The sequence below is a fragment of the Silene latifolia genome, chromosome X (genome assembly GCF_048544455.1).
Source record: "Silene latifolia isolate original U9 population chromosome X, ASM4854445v1, whole genome shotgun sequence".
Taxonomy (NCBI): Eukaryota; Viridiplantae; Streptophyta; class Magnoliopsida; order Caryophyllales; family Caryophyllaceae; genus Silene; species Silene latifolia.
The window spans coordinates 273623579-273644129 of NC_133537.1; the positions used below are offsets into that span (position 1 = coordinate 273623579).

General features: G+C 38.7%; 1 long non-coding RNA gene across 1 annotated transcript; it reads right to left on the reverse strand.

The window, feature by feature from the left end:
• Positions 1-9055: 9055 nt before the first annotated feature.
• LOC141621821 (uncharacterized) lies at positions 9056-10999 on the reverse strand. Its single transcript, XR_012532704.1, has 5 exons — positions 10926-10999; positions 10717-10820; positions 10526-10582; positions 9271-9343; positions 9056-9181 (listed from the first exon to the last, which is right to left on the reverse strand). It is a non-coding gene; the product is annotated as an uncharacterized LOC141621821 (long non-coding RNA).
• Positions 11000-20551: the final 9552 nt, after the last annotated feature.

The window sequence follows — 20551 nt, forward strand, 5'->3', positions numbered from 1 at the left end:
CCCACGTCGATCGCTCCACCCCGTAGGAATGGAATACCCCGAGTAGTCCCCAACTCCACTCCACCAAACGGATGCGGTCCCTCTGTACCTATCCCCCGAGCGTACGCCATCTCGTGCATGTTCCGGAGTGTCAAGGTAGATGACACTCTCTCCGCTAAAATCGGATCGCGTCTCCGGGGTGTCGAGGTAAGAGTAGTACGGGAAAGGCTGCTGCTGCTGCTTTGCGGTGCCTCGCCGTGGCCTAGTCCCCGAGGCCCTCTCCCTCACTCGACGGGGTCCCCTCACCACTCTGGGTCTCTCCACCCTCTGGACTTCCGCATTCTCGCCCTTCGTCGGCTCCGGCATCTCCTGGAGGATCGTGCCATCAATGAGATAGGTCTGCAGCTGGCGGGGTGTATCCTCATCCTCCTCCTCCTCCTCATCGTCTACATCCACAGTCACCACTACCGGCTCTAAGGGCTCGTGGGCTGGGAGGTGCTCGGGAGCTGGAATCTTCATCCAACTCATGCCAAGCACCCTCCACGCTAGGCTACCGTCAGCCAAGGTTCTCAACCATTTCAGGTCGAGATAGTACTCACGATCCATGGTAGGCACAGAGGTAGCTAGAGGCACGTACGCTGAAGAAGCCTCAAAGGAGGTTAGCTTTTCAGCTAACCGAGTGGCAATGGCACCACAGCTCAGGTACCGAGAAGTAGAGGAAGCCATCAAGGCAAGAGCAGCACAAACTATGGAAGGAGCATTAAAGACCACTTTCTTGGCCCGCTCCGGATTGAGGTACGACATCAAAAGTAAAACCTCATGGTTATTCAACTTACTGATATCTTTTCGGTCATAGAGGAGGTTTGAAAGGGAACGGAGAAAGATTCTCAAGGTGATGTCTTTGAACGTCATTAATCAAAGATATTGCTCGCGGTGGGAGCTTGCTTCCCGAGTCAAGCAAGGCATTAGGCGCGGACGCCGCACTTTTGGAATGTCGGTGATGGAGTCCTTGGGAGGCTTGGCCAACCCAAGGTGAGAGGCAAACAAATCCATGGTCAAAAGGAAGCGGTATTCATCGGTCCGAACTCCACGATCGACTATTTGGGTCATAGTTAAAGGAACTCATGAATTCTAGGGTAAGAAAAGGGTAGGTGTGCTTCCTCAGCCGGTACAAACCAGTAAAACCCAAGGTCTCGAATATATGACGGACATCCGTCTCTATTTCCAACTCTTCTAGCACACCGGTGTCTATACACTTTGTGGGTCTCATCTTGCGTTTTTGTAAAGCTACAAAACGCTCTCTTTGCTTAAAGTCAACAAAAACAACAGAAGGGTACTCAGAGACTGCGGGTACTACCGGTCCACTAGCCTCCCCCCTCTCAAGTGGATCAACCCTTCCCCGTTTACTCTGACGGGTCCCAAGGTTTAGTCTCGGCATCTGCTTTAGGCATAAGTTCAAACAATTTACATAAACATGCAAGCATATACTTCATGTAATTTGAATTTACCTACCCAGCTAAGCATACAATTTTCCAACAAATTTTGATATGTGAAGCACATAACTCATGCTATTAACCTTGAATATTAGGATAAGTACTCATGTTTATCAACAGTTTCTAAAATTTTAACATACCAGGTCAAATTACTACTACTTCACAAGCCACGGTGGTGAAGGAAATTATCATGGCGGTCACATATGTTCGACAAATTGAGTATCCTAGCATGATTCTAAAGTTACTCCAAACACATTTCCAATCACATATTCTTGAATTAAGAGAAATAGTAAGAAATTTCATAGCATATCATCATCACTTCCATATTATGTTTAATAACCCAAACAAATTTTTAGACGGTCTTACTGGTGAGACAATTTTGGCATAATTTTCATCATCAATCGTTCCTACTATCATGCGAGGTTCAACTTATACTTATATTGTCAATTACCACATCAATTTTCCAATTCTAAGTCACGAATTTCCCATAAGGCACTTTTAAGACGGAGTTTTAAGGCAACTTTCTAATGGTGATAATCATCAGAATTCACTTTTCCACATGATATAAACAATGTATAGTACTTAATTCCATCATCTAATCAATGTAGAACAATAAAAAATCAATTTCAAATTTGTAACCCTAGAAATTTCGATTTCATCTTTGCAACTTTTCTAATCTAATCTACAGCAATTAATCACCAACAAACATGGACAAGAGGCATGTGAATCATATTCCAACTATCTAAAGCAACTATTACATCATGTGAATCGAAAATTTCAGATTACCTCCTCATTCTAACACATTCAAAGTAACATATCACATAAATTAAGAAGAATCACATACCTTGATTGATTAGTAAGATAAAGAAACGAATTAAACAAGAAAAATCAACCCCAAGAATCACTACTAACCCAAGAGAAAGAGAGGATTTGGGAGAGGTTAAGGGATTTGAGAGTGATATAGGATGGTAGTATGGTTGTGTCGAAATAGGGAGGAATAAGAAGAAGATATAGGAGGATTAGGGGTTTAAGAAAACCGTAGAAATCCTTGTGCAAGTAACCTACTCGATCGAGTGCAGGGTACTCGATCGAGTACCACCCTACTCGATCGAGTAGGAGCTAAATCATCGAGTAATCATGGGAATTTTCCCACATCCCGACATCATAGCTTCCTAATCAGATCGAGTGAGGTCTACTCGGTCAAGTAAGCACTTGCACTCGGTCAAGTATAGTTAAGTACTCGATCAAAAATACGAAGTAACTTTGAAGATTCCTGCAAAAACAACACGGCGTGTCGATTCCACCTAAGTTCGGAATTCGACACTAATTATCGCATTCAATCACGTTTTATAACCGCCGTCACACAAAATACAACTCTTCAACAACTAAGAGACATATCACGTTACGTTATACAAATTACCCAACTCGGTCTACGTCATCATAGAGTTATGTATAAACCTAGCCGTGCCATTTTATTACATTTACTTACCTTACATGCTATTACTAAACTCGTGTTTACATCAAATTGAAACGTATAATTAACATTAATTCCCCATATTTACTTATCACACAATTATATACTTTGCAATTCACTTAATCAATTATGTCTTATATGTTATTCTAAGCAATCTATTCTGCATAATTCAAATATTTCGCAGCGGAAAAGTTTCAACTAGCTAATAAAGCATATTCACCTTACCATATACCGTGATTCGAATTATTACTCATTCATACTATAATTATCATTATAGTCATCTCAGTAGGATCTACAAGCTCACTTACAACTTCCTTCATCATTAATTTTATGACAAACACCTACATGTTCGCTATTCATATTACACATTCAAATTCACACTTTCACGCATCTCCATGACGTATAATCTCGTCACATAACTCCTAGCTATCCTATAAGCTCACTAATCATCCAACGAGCTTCAATAATCTCGTCAATGACTACCATACTCGGCCCAAACATTACTATCACACCTCTATTAATTCTAACAAAACTTAACCAGAGATAGCTCAAGACAATTAACATACATAGCACACATAGACACACGGACTCACATTCCCATCCCATGTGACTGGCTTAAGTGTCATGGGGCCAAGATTTTGAAATGAGGGCGCCTACTCACCCAAAATCTAGCATCAGCCGGGGCTCCCATTACACATACACCAGGTTAATTTTATTAGACTCTCTACGTTCATTATGTTCATTTGTTACAGGTTCCAAAATCGTCGCTCTGATACCACTTTGTAACACCCCGATATTCAGAGGAGCCTTAACTAGGCCTTCCTTAGCATATAAGGGCGTTACCATCTCGGTTGCCGAGGTAAGTAATCATCAAACGTCAATAAAAGAACTATTAAGCTTTATTACAAGTGATTCAAACCAAAATACAATACAAGGTACAACTCAAAGACTACACGCTATGACCATCATATCTCGTGAAGACTCATCCCCGCCCGACTCAGCTATCCACGACATCAACACTGCTAAGACCGACTGCTCACCATAAGGGATCACGGCAGATACATAACAAACAAACAACACACAAGGTCAGTACTGAGACAAGACGAGACAACCACAAACGACAACACAAACAATGACACCAGTCCCAACTGCAACCTCAACAATCCAACCAAACTGTCACATCGATCGTCCATCCTTTGGACCGATCCTGCCGATGGGGGACCGCAGCCGTTCCCACCTAAGCCCCGCTCATCATACGAGCGATAACCCTGCTCATTAATGTGCACATCCCCTTTCGTGGCGGGTTCCACGAAGGGCGAAACTAGGGCGTGAAGTCACTCCCGCAAGTGACCCCACTCAGCCGAGAACGCATCTCGAGAACCATCACAACGATCACAACCACAACCACAACACAATACAATTACTATGTCAAGCAACCACAATACTATCACAACGACCGACACACTAGACGATCTACGACAAAGAATCGAGTAGGCGAACCTACCTTTACGCATCCGCAACCAATCCATGCCGACAAACACAGCATCCAGCGCACAAGCAAAGCCTATTACCATCATGCAAATATCTATTACTACAAGCAAAACCCTAACTATGGAAACAAAGGCACGGATGATGATTATGACATACCTATTAGGGAGAGACAAGGCAAAAGACCGCTACCCGACTCAAGGGACGCCCTCCTAAGGCATAAGAATCTTCAAGAGACATCCATGGGGGTTTTGAGGTGAAAGGGGAGGGAAAGAGGCGGCTGAAGGATAGGAGGAAGTGGCGAAAGTGATTTGCGGATTTAACAAAACGCGATATAAAACCCCCGTCGAAAACCAGGCACTCGATCGAGTACTGAACATACTCGATCGAGTAACCCCTACTCGATCGAGTGCCCTAGATACTCGATCGAGTAGCCTCTACTCTATCGAGTACCACTCTTAAAACGCACCCCAAGATGGTTTGGCATACTTCCCTAAGGCTACTCCCGCCCCCAAAGGACAGTCAACGCTGGTCAAAGGGATCCCTAAAAGGGCGGGTATTACATTGTTAGCCGTAGGATGCCGTTGAACAACCTTCCCGTCCTTGTCAAGCCCCAACCTCTTTAAGGTCCTCTCGGACAGGTCCTGGCCAAACCAGTCTGCAAGAAATCAAACAAGAGTTACATAAAGGAAGCAAAACAAAGCTCTAAAACAGAATACAACAGCAAAGATGGGCCTCATACCGACCCCACTCACCCCGATTGAGGGCGGTATGAGGGACGCAAGCAAAAGCGGCTCATCACGAAGGATAATCCGAGTCGGGGCAGCCATCCCTTCTCGGCATCAAACATTTGCATCGCCGTTTCTCCTCCGAGAAGAGGGACCATCGAAGCGTCCATCTTAACCTTACCCCAGGAGATACATTTCTCATATTCTTCCGGTTCTCACACCGCAAGTAAACGGGCTCTGGAAGGACCGAGGCAATGGGTAGTCCTCCGGCACTTGGACGTACACCCACCGCCGTTGCGGTCCCCACAAGAAGTAAGCTTGGACACGGAGACGAAGCCCGGCTCGTCGCACGCTGTACCACCCCACTTTCTGGCGATTGACTACGTAGATGATGAAGGCGGCGGAATAAGTTAACTGTTGGGATCTCCCCCCGAAAGAGACAGAGCCACACAAAGCCGACTATCGTCCTCATGGCCAACGGATGCAGTTGGGCCACAGCGACGTTCATAGCTTTGATGATAGCCATGACGTATTCATTCAAAGGAAACCGGAGCCCATACTCCAGGTGCCTGATATACACGCCGATGTGACCCGGGGGAGGGCAACAGACCGCCTGACCCTCCTTAGGGATAACGATCTTGTACCCATTACCGAAGGAGAAATGGCCTTCGAAAAGAGTCCCAACGGAACAGCTGGCGAATTTATTAGTCCAGGCACGATCAAGACCAGTTGTGCAGGCCTCGCCATGATCCGGGATAGATGGCCTCTCAATAACAGAAGGAGTCCTCTCACCATCAGAAGGAGTCCTCTCATCATCATCAGCATCATCATCCTCATCCTCCCACTCCTCCAAAATTGGTGGATCAACTACGGGAGAGGGAGACCTAGGACCCCCAAACCTTATCGGGATGGCATCTAGTATCCCCTCCCCATCAAGACGCGACGGGGAACCCCCCGGCGCCGAAGCGCTAGTCCCAGCGTCAGCAGAAGACATGATAGCAATGTGTTTAACAAAATAAGAAAGGAAATTTGTTTGTTTACCTTGAAGAAAAACACTCGCCGGAGTAACAACTCTGAAAAATAGAAGACAAAGAAGCCCTTGAAAGTTTAGAGAGAAGAAAATTTTGGAGTGAAATTGGTGGCCAATTTCACGGAATAACTACCCTATTTATAGGGAAAAGCCCATGAAGAAGAACCAATCAGAGAACAGCCCATGAAGCGCCAGCCAATCACCTAACAGACACGTGTCAGACATGCAACCATGGAAAGTCAATCGTCGCAACAGTCAAACGTCAATCAATGCAACAGTGATCAAGCGTCTTCAACACGCCCCTTCACCTCTCTTCGCCCATTCATCTTCCTCAACAAATTCCTAGGTATCTGCTCTCCGCCGGCCACAAGATCGACCAAGCTAGGAAGCACCGGCCTTGGGGCAATCAAAAACAACCGGCACTCTCAACCCTGGTCTCGGCCAGCGTCACTTTCTCTTCCACATCGGATGCCCTTTACACATCCATGCGGAGGGGGGATATATATGGTACGGCCTAATAAGAACCAGGCCGAGATAGAAGAAGCCGATCTGAGAAAAAGTTTGTAAATTACTTTCGCAGAATATACGCTCAGCATACATCGGAGCCCATACCACGGCATAGACTACGCTGGGGGCAAATTGATGGGGCATATTTTGCACCGCTGACCAAGTCAACATATTGAGCAAGGTCAAGGATATCCACAGCAAAGTCAACGACTTAGACAGTCTAGCCGATGCAACCCATCGGCCTGTCACCTGGGTCTCGGCTAGGCAACTAGCCAGCCGGGATACATATCCGCGTACTCATATCCAAGACCCTCGGCCGGCCTGCCATGGGTCCATCGGCCGAGGGTAGAACGGTCTTTCCACCTGCTAGCCACTTGGCCACTTGGCCACTACGTGACAAAAGGTGAAAGTCTATAAATACTCCTCAACCTTCATTGAGGAAAGGATCGATAAATTAACCTAAGAATCACTATTCAACTGGTAATATCTTCCTTATCTCCCTATAATACATCCTTGGCCAAGTAATAACAACTTATCCCTCTAAGTTTACTGACTTGAGCGTCGGAGTGAGTACGCTTGGCACAAAGCCAAGCCCTCAGTTCGTTCATTGTTGCAGGAGAGACCGAGAGGAACGATAGAGACGAGGGATCCAGCTCAAGATATCATTCTACAAGCCACGGGTGGTAACAATACTTGCTCTGGAATTACACCCGGAACAATATATATATATATATATATATATATATATATATATATATATATATATATATATATATATACTCCGTATGTATTTCATTAAGAAAGAAACGAGTTGAGTTTGGTTTGGGATGCGGTGACTGTCATAGTTCACTGTGCGGGATGCTTCTACTATCTAATAGCAGACAAGTACCCAAATCCAAGGAAAACTTGGATTGGTGCAGAGTATCCAAATTTCAAACAGCAGAGTGTATGGAAGAGATATATTGCATCAATGTACTGGTCAATTGTGACTCTAACAACAACTGGCTACGGCGACTTGCATGCACAAAACACCTTAGAGATGCTCTTTGATATTGTCTACATGTTATTCAACTTAGGCCTCACTTCTTACCTCATTGGCAACATGACTAACCTTGTTGTTCACTGGACTAGCCGCACCAGAACCTTTGTAAGTCACTTCAACGTACTCCCTATCTTCAAAAAAACTGAATGCAGAAAATGATATGTTGCATGCGCTTGTTTTGCAGAGGGATACTGTGAGGGCTTGTACTGAATTCGCTGCTAGAAATCAGCTCCCACCAAGAATACAGGATCAAATGCTTTCACATATGTCTCAAATTCAAAACCAAAGGGATGAAACAACAAGAGACACTGAATGAACTTCCAAGAGCTATCGGATCTAACATTGCACAATATCTATATTTGTTCATCTATATGAGATTCGAACTCACATGTTCACCCTCATTATTGTAGCCTCAATTTTTTAGTAGCTACAATGTTTTGATCATCCTATATTTATATTTGTTCATCTATATGAGATTCGAACTCACATCTTGCGCTATAGCACAATGCTCTACCTTTTGAGCTAATAGATGATATTAGTCAAAAGATTATTTATGTATTAACAAATAACAAACCTATCGAAACATTAGTGATTTGATGTACAAACCTATCGAAACACCATTTTGTGACCAAATTTCACAATATTACCTTCTATTTTAGCAAAACAAGCTCTAAGATTCACAAAATAAGGTATATGATTCACAAAATAAGAAAAAGAGGAAAATAGGCGATTTTGACCATTTATGACCAAGTTTCACAATATAAGGCCTAGGATTCACGAAATAAGATCTATGATTCACAAAATAATAAAAAGAGCAAAATAGGTGATTTCGACCATTTTATGACCAAATTTCACAATATTACCTTCTAGTTTCACAAAACAAGCTCTAAGATTCACAAAATAAGGTATATGATTCACAAAATAAGAAAAAGAGGAAAATAGGCGATTTTGACCATTTATGACCAAGTTTCACAATATAAGGCCTAGGATTCACGAAACAAGGTCTATGATTCACAAAATAATAAAAAGAGCAAAATAGGTGATTTCGACCATTTTGTGACCAAATTTCATAATACCTTCTATTTTAGCTCCAATATTCTTGTCCCAGAGAAAGAAGTAATATTTGTTGGAGGAATGAGCCAAATTTCACAATATTACCTTCTATTGTCCCAGAGAAACCATAGCCAAGAAGGTTCCTTGAGTATCTGAAACAAAGAAACAAGTAATATTTGTTAGTACGTAACAGCTAGCAACAATGAATGCTAGGATTAAATATATATTTCCGTGTATCACGAGTGAAGGTTGGTACATGTTTCAGTGACGCCAATGAGTTACGAGCCCCGTCCGCAGTATTATTTTCGGGTTGTGCAAAGAATCTGCGGGGAGAGACCACGGTGGTGTTACCTCCCCGAGAAGTGCTAAGAACCTGAATGTCATAGCCTGAAAAAAAGAAGAGAATGTATTTTGTTAAACAATCAAGACAAGGTATTACTACGTGAGATAAAATGTAGACACAAATGGTGTCTTACAGTTGGAATCCAGCCACCCCCAACACCAATTTCTCTCTGTCAAATACTATGCGGTAGCCAGTCATGAAGTTTTCTGCGTAAATATTAGAAACGACAGAGGCATTAGGCTCAGGAAAAAAACTGCAGTGTAAATGAAATACGTAACAGGATGGATGGATTGTAAATGAAATACGTAACAGGATGGATGCGCATGTAAATGCATAAAACTAGCCAGCAATTGTACAACAGAGGAAGAGTAGTATGTAAATGTGTTATTACATTAATAAATTCTAAAACAAAATACTATAAATATTTCGAAAAAACATGGAGGTGCAAACCTGAAAAGGGCATTGCTAGGAATTTAATTTAATTAGAGTGCTGTCTAAAGATGAAGAAGATGATCAGAGAATAGAGAATGAAGATTATTTCCTTGAGGATTATGATGATGTTGTTAAATGATGAGAATCAAGTGTTTTCCTATTTTTAATTTCATTTTCTTTCGACAAGTTCCAGTAATTTAGGAAATATTCATGGCTTTAGTCTCAATATATTTTTTGTGTTTACCTAAAATTGGTTGGTATTCATAAACTACGTAAAATAAGGCGGAAGATGATTGGTTGGTATTCAATATTAAGGCATTCATTTGCCGACATTGAAGCAAGCAATTACAAGGAAGCTGGAGTTGATCCTTATATTTCATGAAGTTTTCTGCGTAAATATTAGAAACGACAGAGGCATTAGGCTCAGGAAAAAAGCTGCAGTCCGTCAAAATTTGGAAATTCACATTAGCTAGCTGATGTTTTACACTGAAATACAGCCGAACTAAGATATCTAAACTCTAAAGGACAAAGATTGGCTGCCAAAAATAAAAAAAGGACAGATTATTTGCATCATATCATTGCCGCTAAATTGGTGTAAAAGATATGGGGTTCTTGGACACCTTAAATCAATTTTCCTTTTTTTGTATTCTGCCTAATTTTTACAGTGAAAAATACGGGGTTACACACTTACAACGACCGTAAATTTCAAAAGCATAAAAAACCGGGGAAAAGCGTGAATAAACGAGGGAGCCAATCCAGGCAACTTACTATTAAGCGTAGGCAATTGAGAATTAACTCAAGCAATAAACCAAATGGGTAAGGAGCTGACTAAACTATGATCTCTTATATCTATAATCATTTTACTCTTTCAATCGTTCCATATACTGACCACTCTAGTGATGTTTAAGTGTCAGTATAAAAGTATCAAACATATCAGTCACAAGTAAATGACTTACGTCTAATATTATTCACTCAGACTCTCGATAAACAAAGACAAGACAAAGATACAAGTTCTATCGCATTCAACAAATTTAAATTGGAAAAATCGGGAGTAGCTTAAAAGACAACTTGAGTATATTTTCATAGTTTAGAATTTGTTCGGAACTTGAATGTTGATATAATGTTTAGGGTGAAATAAGGCTCTTACCGAGTCGAGATGACTATGATAGGATCGTAAATCAGTAAAATCGACTTCCTCCATCCATAGCAAGACTCACACTAGGTATTGAACTAGTATTTGCATCCGGACTGCTTGATGGTGTAAAAAAACTAATAAAAGTAAGCAATAAGAAAAATAGCACAATTCACGATCTAACTTAACAACTAGAAACTAGAAATTTGAAGCTAGAAACTAACTTCATCTCGTAGCAATACTCAAAAGGTATTCTTGAATCATTTGGAAGCCTCTTATCTTCAACTTGTGAATCATACGCCAACGCAAGAGAGAAGAACATATAGAACATATCAAGAGAGAAAAAAGGAAGCATAAAAAAATGCATATGATAGAGTACTTACATTGAAGGATAACTAACTTAAAATTCAACAAAAATCAGTAATTAACAACGAATTCAGCATATAACTACGATGATTTAAAAAATGCAAATCAAACTTAAACAAATCTCAATCTCTAAGACTTCAACTAATATGATTTGACAAAAAAACATGCAAACTAATCGCCATTAAAAATATCCTGAAATCGTCAATGGATGATTAGGCCCAAATTCATCCAAAATCCGTAAAAATGCAAATCAAACTTGAACAAATCTTAATCTCTAGCACTTCAACTAGTATGATTTGACAAAGAATGCTAATCAATTGACATTAAAATTTTCCTACAACAGCAATTAAGCGACAAATACGACTACAGAGATCAATACTTAAGCTCAAATTCATTAAAAATCTGTAATTACGAGAAAATTACAAAGATTCACTAAGATCAATCAACAAAAAATGCAAATTAAAGTTTAAAAAAATCGACAACCGATTTCTGTCTAATTCGAGTAAAACGTAACTAGCTCCATATGATCAAACAACATGCAGAAAATTACAGCGACAAATCAGTAAAAATGACTTCCAACACGACAAATTAGGCTACAACGATAAATAATTAAGCTCAAGTCCATTCAAAATCAGTAACAACAATGAAAAATTCCAGCACTTCAGCTAATAATTGAACAAATCGACAACGATTTCGACGAAACCGAAAAGGAAAAGGAGAAATTATACGATAAATGAGATCTATGCATGGCATTACTAAACATAGAGAGAATAGAAGATACAGAAGCGAAGAATCCTTTGTTATCTAATCGTTTCTTAGGGCTCGGCATCTTGAATTGTGAAAATTGAGTGAAAATTGGGGGAAAATAATTGTAGATTGAAGAGAATCGGAAACCCTAGAAATTAAGATGGAGAAAATTCAAATGATTGAAATTGAGAAGGCGGTTTCGTTCGTCGTTAATGGCGAATGACGAGAAGAAGATGATGGAGTTGAGTTGAAGAGAGAAGGAGACTCAGTGAAATGAGTCGAGTAAATGAAATGTAAGCTGTGCATTTGGTGGATAATATAGGGGACACGTGGCATCATCTGGTGAATCTATAGTTATTATATCCGACGGTTTAGGATGGGTACAGCTGCCTCACCCTAAGAAAGGTGCCTCACACGATTCAATTTCTATATATATATATACATATATGTATATATATATATGTATATATATATATGTATATATATATATATATATATATATATATATATATATATATATATATGTATATATATATATATATATATATATATATATATATATATATATATATATATATATATATATACTCCTCCTATTCTAAAGAACTCTCCCTATTTCCTTTTTCGTCTATTCACAATACTCTCCTTATTTCCTTATTTGGCAAATTTTTACACTTATTTTAATCACCCCACCCCACCCCACAACAATACCCCACAATACTCATACTTTATCTTATTTTAATCACCTTACCCCACAACAATATTTATTTTAATCACACAATATCTTCCCTCTCATCAATCTCCTACCCCACTACAATACTTTACTACATAATACTCCCCTCCCTTAATTCTCGTGCCCTCTATAAAAGGGAAGGGTTATTAAGAATAGGAGGGAGTATAATATAGTATTCATTCTTCTAGTCCTCTCCGTATAATTTACCATATTCACTCACAAGTATCTTTGAAAAGTCAAACACGGATTTTATACCGTTCACATGAATGTTGCGTTGGATACAGTCCACAGCAGCAGCAAATGTTATGTTAATGACAGTCGAGGTAAGTTAATAGGGTAGTCTTGAAATTTCGCATAAATCGTCACGTAACAAGTCGGAAAATAAGAAAATGATACTTGGGTTAAAATAAGGTGGTGATTGGGGAATATACATTGAAGTTTGGGTGTTATTTGTAAAAACGTAAATACGTGCTGATAATTTATAAAAAAGCGTAAATACGTGAGGGTTATTTGTAATTTTTCCTTAAAATAATCTTGTTTTCAAACTTGATACCAAATCTCGAAAAAGGACATGATTTGATGTTTTTTGATGAGTAATTTGATATGAACTATTGTCCACTTCTATGTTACTCCGACTCGGCTTGAAGGGTCGGAAACGGGTGCGTATCCATCCAAGTGTCGGACAATGTTATTTTATGAAAATTTGTCAAGTTTTTGGTGTAAGAAGAAGTGTCCCAGAGTGTCATACCAATGTCCAAGGATCGAGTGTCGGACACGGGTACGTGAGCTCATATGAAGTGTCGAAGTAACATAGGTCCACTTGTCATCTAATACCACTTCCTACGGATGGTGCGTTCTGATCTTCTTTCTCTTTGTGCCAAAAATAAAGGCAAACCAATAACGGGATGGATTGTAGTGTATTACTCCATAAAATTCTCTATAAAATACCATTTTGGTGTTTCCACAAATTCTAGAATTTATGACAGTCCCACATCATGAGACGGTCCAATTTTATTTAAAAATTATTCTTTTAGCGCTATTAATGGGAAATATAGCAAATCACCCCCATAAGTTTGATACTATGTGCAATTAATCTCCTTAATTTATAAATGTAGCAAATCGGCACCTTATGTTTCTCTCAATGTGCAATTAAGCACATATCTTATTTTTAAGAATAAATATACTAAATTAAATATTTTACTATTATGGAAAATCAAAGTTATTGATCAACTACTAGTTCTAAAATTCTTAACTATTAAAATGCATGTTCAAATATTTTTTTTATTCATTTTGGTGAAAAAATATACATAATATGAGAATTTTTAGTGAAGTTACAATGAAAAGATATGTGACTAAATTTTTCTCTATATTAAATTTGGTTCACATTTTTTCGTTGAATATGTAAATATTGTATTTAATTTTTCTTACATATATTGTACATGGATTTATAATAAAAAATAACTAGTTTTGGAGTCCGTGAAAATCACGGGATCGTTAATAATTTATTGTGTAACAATCCGGCCTAAACCGGGCTGGGAGCGGTTACTTATGATAGCTCACCAGGCTATGTACATGGCCCACAAATCAACACGGGTCCTTTATAGCGCATTTTGTCCTCACTCATGCACATCCCGGAAACCTTCCCAGGAGGTCTCACTCATGCGCATCCCGGAAACCTTCCCAGGAGGTCACCCATCCTAAGACTACTCCTAGCCAAGCACGCTTAACCATTGAGTTCTTTTGCATGGATGACCATAAAAGAAAGTGCACTTTGTTAATATGAGTAGTACTTTCAATTCCTTTAAGCACTAGTCATTTAAGCATATCACTGGACCTCTTCAATAAACGTGGGGTGTTACACATTGTTTTAATCAGCTTAAAGATTATGAATTATGAATGTTTATCTTCCAGCAAATATTTAGGCGTTATTTTAGGTTCTCTTTATTGATTGAATGAATTAGAGTGTTTAGACCGACAAAATAAAATATTAAAGGTGTTTAAGGTAGACAAGTAGAGATATTGTGATAACACAAAAGATGATGATAGTAGACAAAAATATGGCAATGTGTATAGGTAATATAAATGAGGAGGGAAGTCAAAAATTCATCATTTAAGAAAAAAGTGATATGCAGCTAAATTAGTAGAATGTATTAATTATTAATAGTTATAAAAATGAGAGAAAACTAAAATTTTTATTACATTTACATTCTTTTATCACATTAAAATTTGTCATTTTAGGTACCATTGAATTAAATTATATAGATTTATTTATAGGTTAGTGAATAAAATCAATGTCATGTAACTATAAATTGATAATCCACGTCACATTAAAATTTCCATGTTACATTTAATTAAATTTGTCATTTTAAGTACCCCATTTAATTAAATTGTATAGATTATAGATGGGGTTTTAGGGCCGCCGCATGAAACTTCATATTGAAAAGAGTTGCATATTCAACTAATAAAAAGTTGCTTAAGGTAATATTTTTAAATTATGTGAGTATGTATCATCCTCCTGCAATTTCAAAACACAAAAATAATAAAAAATAAGATTCTAATTAATTCAATATACAATAAAGAAAAAAAAGAAAAAAATTATTCTTGTTATCTATGTAAATTTTACATACTAGTTTTTGGAATAAAATGGAAATTTTGATTGTTATATATATATAATGGTGAGGGGAAAGCAAAAATATCATCATTAAATAAAAGTAATAACGTTAAATAAATAGGGTAAATTGATGACTAAAGTTATGAGAGGGAGATAAAAAGTTTGAATCAATTTTTTTTTAATTTATTTTGTATGTTTGAGACTTTATATTTTTTAAATTTATTTACTAATAAGCATGTGACACATAATAATAAAAAAATGATTTTTTGACACATGACTTAGTGAGATGACTTAGTGAAATATTTAGTCTTGCCTTTTTATAATATTGTACTTTACATGCAAATTTTTTGAATAACATGGAAATTATGATTATTGTTATATAAAGGTGAGGGAAAAGTAAAAAGATCATCATTAAGAAGATAATAAATTTAAATAATAGGGTAAATTGATAACCAAAGTTATGGGAGGAAGATAAAAGGTTTGCATCAATTTTTTTTTTTTTTTTTTGCAACTTATATTTTTTAATTTTTTTAAAAAATTTATGAATGAGGTGAAATATAAGGTTTTGTTTGTCATGTTGAACTCAAAGCTGCTAAGAATAGAAACTTTACATATATGAAAATTAATGTAACACTCCCATACTCCAAGTGCCTTACCAGGACCACTCAGGTATAAGGATGCCACCATCTCGGTTACCCGAGGCATGATATTCATAAGACAATAACGAAACAACTTTAAAAGTAAATAAAGTTTAAAGTGACTACATAGCAATACCAAACTGATAAAAAGAAATACAAGATTCTCGACGCCTCATGCTAAAACTATCAAAACTATAAAATATCGTCGACGACACAATGGAAGACTTCTAATCGCCACGTGATGACTCATCCGGCCTATCTCATACGCGTCATATCATACCTCGCTCAATAATCGCTCACCACCCCGAATGGATCACCACAAGTTTTCAAAACATTTAAACGGGGTCGATCTAATCACACAACTCAATATATCAACAATAAGATAAACAGAAACTTAACGTCACACACACACACACAATCACGCCGATCCCAACAATCTCAATCACCGATCGTCCACTGGACCAGCCACCGCGAGTGGGGGACGCAGCCGCACCCACCAAATCCCCGCTCCTCATAATGAGCGATAACCCCGTCCATTAATGTGCACATCCCTTCTGTGGCGGGTTCCATGAAGCGAAACTAGGGCGTGAAGCCACTCCCGCAAGTGACCCCACTCGCCCGAGGCCACGCCTCGCGAACCATAGACAACGATCACAACCACAATCACAATACAATTACTATATCAACCAACCAAACACAACACATCAACCAATATCCCATTATGGGACTAATACCGAGTAGAAATCCTACCGGAACAAAGAACACAATCGATCTGCGGTCAACAATGTATCACAAATCCTTTTCTACGAATCCTCCTCCTAACATATAATCACATAATTACTAACAATCACAAAACTAACACAAAACCCCAATCCCAAAATTAGGGTTTAACAAAACTTGACGAAATACTATAAAATTGGTATGTAGATCTTACCCTCGACGCAAGGATCACAAAGGTATAAAGAACGATGGAATCCGACCTCTCAAGCTCCGGGATTTGTCAACAACACGGATGAATGCGAAGAACGTAACTTGAATCTCCCTTTTAATGTTATTAGGTTTGTAAAAGTGTATTATGAAAGTGACGGAAAGATTTATATATTAATCCGTGTTATTAACAAAACCCGTCGAATTATCACCCGCTAACCGAGCTACTCGATCGAGTAGCTAAGGTACTCGATCGAGTGCCCCCTTACTCGATCGAGTATCCTAGTTACTCGATCGAGTACCCAACAGGTCAGAAACTATTTTAAAACGCAACTCACCCTTACTCGACAGAGTAAGGCCTACTCGATAGAGTACCCAAAGACTCATAAATACGGAGTATTACAGTCTTCCCTCCTTAAAAAGAACTTCGTCCCCGAAGTTCAACCCATACATAAAAAACAAACATACTAACTCGGTCAAGACGCAACAAAGCTACTAAGAACTCAAAACAAAACTCCAACTTACAGAACATGAAACCATGAACTCTTAGTACCAACTCTACCAACTATTCCTACCTCCACACCTCGCTCACGATGTCGTATCAACTACATCATAAACTCTCCCGACACTAACTCCATATATAACCAACTACATAAACATCAAACGGAATGTTACATTCTACCACCCTTAAAAGGAACTTCGTCCTCGAAGTTTACTCACACTCATAACCTCATCATCCAACTGTCAACACTATCGAAGTATTCTCGCATTCCTAACCTTGAACTACTACAAGCACGTCCATGACCTTTTAACACTATCAACCACAACATATACAAATCCATACCTTATGCTACACCAACACTCTACTTCCAAATATACTACCATATGTACAACCATCAAAATCTCTTTTATCGCATCTTACTCCTCTAAAGATAACTGTTACGTCCTCGTAACTCACTAATACTAAATCCTAGATATATCTTTTCATTATCCTCATCACCACCGCATGTCAAAGATAACCACCTAGAACCTAAACACTCGCCATGCACATATCCAAGGCTCTCTTACTTAAACAACTCTCATACTTCACTTCACTCGTCACACCACCTAAGCTATACCACAAAATCCTTAACTTAATCCAAAACTTCACTTGTTTCCTATTACCGCAACATGACACACCTCTCTATATAAACTACATAAAACTCTTATCGTCAAAAGCATAACTCACGATCCACACTTGTTACGTACACTCACACTAGATCTTCAAGTTCCTTTCTTTCATTACCGCAAGACTCATACATAACTTAACAAGACACTAAATCCAAACACCCTTCCCTCACTGGCCCAACGAAAGATTAAAACCACTTGTAGCTTTCAGATCATTACCACACATGTTCTACGAATCACTTGTCATGACTATGTGCACCGATGTCTCATCTACAACAAGGTCAAAATTACTGTAACAACTTCTCACAACTGTGTTCCATCAACAGAATGTCACTATACCATGACAACAACGAAAACATGTACAACTCTCTTTCATATCATACTCTACCCTCATTCCAAAACTTAACTGGTAAGAAACATCAATAAACAAAACAACTGTCTATCCGTACAAACTGAAACTCACTGGAAGCAACATTAAACAAAACAACAATCTATGTATAACTGGTATGCACTTTCGAAAACTCGTATCATAATCATCCCGCCTACTCCATCACAACCGGTGACGGCATCACAACACCGTCACCAACAACCGCACCGCAGTGCGAAAATACCCGCATCATAACACGAAGTACCGTGCCCGGATCACCACCCGAGGCACCACAACCGCACCGATAGACATCACAACTTACTCAAACCCATAAACACCGACTCAAAGATAACTTCTCGCAGGACAAGAAAACTTACTCAAACCCACTTTATTAAATCACAACGCAACATATTATATGGATAAACAGATAAGCACCTCATGAACATCATCTCCACCATTTCACGGAATACGCATGTGTTGTCAATACACCTAAAATTATAACTAGCCATGCCAAATCAATCAAATTATTACTTTTTTTGCCTCATTCCATCAGATTGTCGTACCCTACATATATCACAAACATTCATATAACATCTTTATAACTATCACACCATACCGCGTCTCGTGAGGTCAGAACCTCACACAAACATTTATACACATCATAGACCCATAATCACATCCAACTAGTCAATCCTGATCACGTAAGTTACCACTCGATAAAGGTTACCTGTCGCCCGAGCTTAACTCATATGCCCCTCATAACATATTTTCCCATTCGCATAACCATCACCTCATGCCATACCATTAATATTCAACCACTAGCGCTCGCCTCATATAACCACATCTTATACTCCCTTACAACCATACATATCAATCCCGCCTTTGTAAAATCAACCTCTCTAGATCTTTGTCTTTCTTATCTATCATCACCCTTAACCACTAGTGACAACACCACAATACCACCACACGTCGTATATCAAACCTCTTACACTCATATCAAAACAACAGGGTTTTTCTCCTATCTTTGGTTAACATCCCCAAATAAAGAACATCAAATCCATCAACAAAATTACCTCAACATTATTCCCAATACTATCTTAATTGTATCGTCATCTAACTTTCCACCAAAAATCTCATATCGTGCAGGTATTCTACCAACTTCTTACTCCCTTAATTCCTCAAAACCCATGAATAATCATGTTGTCCCGAGACTCCTATGTAACCGTTAACTCAAATCCCCATGATAGTATCATACATCTTGACGATTCCTTACTTTTATATCACATAACTCCGGTCAACAGTTTTCCTAGTTTTACTCCGCTCATTCTTTTCTTTTACTCTCGACAAAATCAATTAACCATAAAACTCCTTATTGCTTCTTCTTAACTCTTTAGTGTTCCGGTTGCTTTCTCATTGCTCCAAGACTCACATCCCATTATTTACATCGATATCATCTCATCCTTTCTTACCATGGATCTTCTCTTATTATGCTATCACTCATACTTGCCACTAATCTATCCATAAAATCAACGTTCACTGTTCAAACAATTGCATCTCCTTCGTACATCTCTAGAAATCAAAATTTATTTCATACCGTTAAATGCCCAAAGAAATCACACGTAGTTTCACCTCTTAATAAACCAAATCTTCCAAACTCACTCACTGTCTACAAATCCACCTCGCAACATGTCTCCATAAAGTTCACTATATACCACTATTCTCAACCCCTTTTAAAACGGACTTTCACTACTTATATTCTTGACTCACTCGACTCCTAACCATCTCCCTCCATAATTCTTTACACATCTCAAGTTGCCACTATCCACATCCTTACTCTCAATCCTTTCATTCTCACGTTCCTTAGACTCACATCATCCCTTGTCCATATTCACTTACTTTTACATCACTCAATTTCGCGAATAAATCACTCACCACGTCTCACCAAAACTTGCACCATGCCTCAATCAGCTCATCAATATTCTTTTTCTTTTTCCACTTCTCAGCACAACCACATATAACTCATCTCCTCCCACCAAACTCATACTCACCATAAGGTGCTACTCACCACCCCATAAGATTGGGTAACTTACGTATCAAGACCAACTTACATGTAAAACAATGCATAAAGAAGTAAAATAACAACTTTGAATTAAACATAATATGCAACGAATGTCAAAAGATAAGCATATGACCCAAAACAGGGGTCACTAGATCGAGTAGTCAAGCCACTCGATCGAGTAAGGGACTTACTCGATCGAGTAGGTGAAGATCAGAAGCACGTAAAACAAATCACC